Raw genomic sequence first — 4,049 nt, forward strand, 5'->3', positions numbered from 1 at the left:
CTGTCTTCAGCCTCTGCACTCCAGTCCGGGTGCTGGTCCTCCCTCACCCGCCCCACACCCCTCTTTCCCTGGTTCTCACTCCCTTCCTGCTCAGAGTCCTCCAGCTTTTGTCTACAGATCAGTGCAGTCCCCGCTTTGGCCCCTTCTCTCCACATTTCACTTTGGGGATTGGAGTGCTTTATCTGTCACACTCAATGGGTCATTTTTCAAAACAAAGATCCCTGTCTCCCTGGCAGCAGTGAACGCCTTTCTCTAGAATACAAAAGCAGCTAGCGACACACACTCGACTCACAGCAATCTTATGACACAGTGACCTCCATTCACATAGAAGGAAACTGAGGCTTAGAGTGGGAAAGCAGTTTGCCCAAAGTCACAGAGCAGCTGATAAGGGGTGACATCTGGATTTGAACTAGATCTGTGGGCTCCAGACCACCCATTTAACTCTGATACTAATCTTCAAAGAGGAAACCCTGGAGGAAGGGGACAGCCAGACAGAGCGACCCCAAGGCACGAGGCAGGGCCTGAGGGGGACTGAGCTGATGGGAGCCAGCAGAGGCGACCCAGGGACAGGGAGCCAGGGAAGGGCCATATCAGAGGCGGCCTCTGCCACTAGGGTGAGGCCACAGGAAAGGAGATAGGGGTGGATGGGAAAGCTAACAAGGAGGGAAACCTAAGGGAAAATTGGGTCAAATCAAACAGAAGTACTGAACGAGGGGAGTGAAAGAGAAGGAAGAGCCAAGAGTTGTGTCCAGATTTCTCACGGGCAGCTGGGGAGATGCTCATAGAGATAGTGACCATGGCAGGAAGACAGGGAGAGGTTTAGAATGTGTTCAAGTTTGCACAAGTGGAGACCCAGTGCCTATGAGGCGTGTGAGCAGAGATGTTCACGAGCTGCTCTGTCTGTGGCTCCCGAGACAAGCCCACACTGGAGAGGCATTCATAGGCCTATACATCTATATGATTAAGCCCACGGAGAGGATGAGCTCACGCAAGGAGAACGTGTGAGGGAGAAGACAGGAGGACCTTGATACAGCCTGAGGAGCTCCCACAGCAAAGGGAGGGGCCGCAGGAGAGCAACCAGCCAGGAGACGAAGAGGCCGGCCAAGTTCAAGGGAATGGAGAAGGCTCTGTGACAGGGAGTCCAAGAGGGTGGGCTTTCTAGCAGGCAGAGGTCACATTGTTGAATGCTGCCCAAGTCAGAAATGTCCTGAAAGTGGCTACTGAATCTCGGGGGGGAGAGTGCAGAGCGGGCTGGAGGGGACACTGGTCACTTTGGAGACCACTGGTGATTCCACTCGGAGGACTAACACACGGAAACCAATTTTAATTGATTTGAAAAGTGAATGAGGGCCGAGCCCGTGGCGCACTCGGGAGAGTGCGGTGCTGGGAGCGCAGCAGTGCTCCCGCCGTGGGTTCGGATCCTATATAGGGATGACCGGTGCGCACACAGTGCTCACTGGCTGAGGTGCGCTCACAGTGCTCACTGGCTGAGCGCGGTGCAGCCGGTCTCAAACAGGACAAAAGAAAAATGAATGATAGGGAAGAATATATGAGAGCAAGCAGAGCTCGTTCTCTCACGATATGAATCAGGCGGAAAAAAAATGATAAGATGTTGTCTGATGAGATTCGTAGGGCCAAAGGAGAGAAAGTTTGGTTTTGTTTTAAGAGAGAGCATTGAGCAATCATAATGATAAGGGGAAGGAACCACTGGATGTGGGTGAAACGGAGCTTGCAGAAGGCAGAAGTGAAGACTCAGATGGAGACAGAGCAGAGACTTCTGTGGCTCAGGAGCAGGGGGTCCCACTAGCCTCTTCTAAAGACACGCTCTGTCAAAACCTCTGAATCGATAGAAATCCATTAGGAGATCCAGGCCTGAGCATGAACCATGGTCCCAGGAGGGTCATAGAAGAAGTAGAAATAGCTCCTAATAGAAGGAATATTCTGGCCCCTAGCGAGGGCCGGGACCAAGCTAGGTGTTGGGAGGCAGTTCTCAGGACATATGGTGGCAGCCTGGGTCCTTCTGGGCCATACATGACCCCACCCCCAGCACAGAGGCCACAGCAATGCTCTCTCTGCCCACCCTCCTGGAGGCAGTTCGTATGGCCCTTGGATCACTCACATGTGCTGCCCCTGACAGTTGTTGTGGACTTGGGCTTCTGTCTCCTTCTGCCTTCTGGGCTTACCTGTGTGCCTACAACTTCTACCTGACGTCACCCTGTTCCCTGTGGCCTGGGTGCTGAGTGTCCTAGCTCCTGGATCCTTAGTTCAGAGCAGAGAGTGTCCCAGAGCCCTCATACCCAAAGAAACTGAGTTCCTCCTCCAGCCTGCTCTCCCCACAAGCCACTGTAGACGTCTGCCGTCCCAGCTCCTCCACCTCCCTTCCACATCCCAGCCCTGCTTAGTTCCACCAGCAATCTTGTTTCCACACCATGGTTACGACAGTGGCCATGTATTGGCCACATGCTACTCACTTATTCATACCTTTGATGAATCCTTATGGAGCACCAACCATGTGCCCAGCACTGTACCAATTGCTGGAGATGTGATGGTGATCAAATCAGATGTGTCCCTGCCCCTGTGCGGCTTGCAGCCTTCTAGTCTAGTATGGTGCTAGACACTTTACTTGTCTTGTCCAATTTATTCTTATAGCAACCCTATGAAATAGGTATTACTACCTCCCTTTTATAAAAGAAGACATTGAGGCCCAACGTGGTTAAAGACCACAGAGCTTGTAGATAGCAGAGCCTTAAGGTGCCCCCCTTGGAGGCTCTGCCTCCTGCATCCAGAGCTGACCCGGAGCTTCTCTGAGTTTGGGTTTCTTCAGTTTCCTTCTAAAGTGACTCCTCCCCCTCCCTTGGTTTCCTCCCTCCTTCCTTCTCTCCCTTTTCTCCTTTTCCTCGGAGGAAAGGGCTTGTTGTTTGAGTCCTGAGACCCAATTCTGACGCCTGGCTCCTGGCTCCTGGCTCAAAACTGGGTAAACTGGAGCAGGCTGTTTCTTTCACTACTCCAAGCCCAAATCCCCTCCTCCTCCGTGAAATGAGGATGATCCTGTGGGCTGGCCCTACCCAGATGGGCGCTGGGGGGATTAAGCGAGGTCAGAGATGTGAAAGTGCTTTCGGAGGCACTCCCAAGCAAGGGGATCCTCCTATCAAAACCTCTAAGCGGAAGCCCTGGCATCAGCAAATTACACGTTACCTACATTTCCTGTCCCAGGCTGTTTACCCTGGGAGCCCTTTGCTAGCTGTGTAATGAAGGGGTTTTTCCTCTTCTAAAGAATTTCAGGTGTTACCTAGCAGGGAGAAAAAAGGAATCGCGGGCCGCCCTTGCACTTCTGAAGTCACAGCCAAGAAGACTAACATTTATTGAACACTTAGTGTATGCCAGGCACTGGGCTAAGCTCTTTGCACACAACATATCATTTATTTCTCACAACCCTTAAGATGAGCATATTACTATTTTCACCTTAGAGATAAGAAAATTAATTTACCTGAGGTCACAAAGCTTTGAAGTGGTGAATTTAAAACTTGGAACTATGCCTGTTTGATTCCAAACCTCATGTTTTTCCCAGTAAGAAAAACCCAACCCTGCCTCGCATCCCTGCTGAAAGCGACCTGCTCCAGCTGCAGCCTCAGCATTCCCACTCTGCACTGATCCCTGCCGGCCTCTGCACTAGATGAGCTCTTTGAGGACTCAGACTGTGTTAAATTCATCTATGTGTTCCCAACCGTCAGCACAGTGCCTGAGCCAGAGGAGGCATCGACAAACACTTGCTGGATGATTGAATGGTCAAAAAAGAATTTTTATCTTAGGGATAAAATCATGACTCTCATACAAATACCAAATCAATCTGTGTCAAAAATTTTATTCAACTCATCAATTCGTGGAGGAACAAGTAAAATGTTAAAGTTGGTTCAAAGAAAAACTCAGGGGTTGGCCAGTTAGCTCAGTTGGTTAGTGTACAGTATTCTAATACCAAAATCATGGGTTCGGATCCCTGTATGGAGCCAGCTGCCCCCCCCACCCCCCCCAAAAAAAACTCTCAAAAAAAA

This window comes from Galeopterus variegatus, unplaced genomic scaffold (assembly GCF_000696425.1).
Source record: "Galeopterus variegatus unplaced genomic scaffold, G_variegatus-3.0.2 Scaffold1237, whole genome shotgun sequence".
In the NCBI taxonomy this organism is placed as follows: domain Eukaryota; kingdom Metazoa; phylum Chordata; class Mammalia; order Dermoptera; family Cynocephalidae; genus Galeopterus; species Galeopterus variegatus.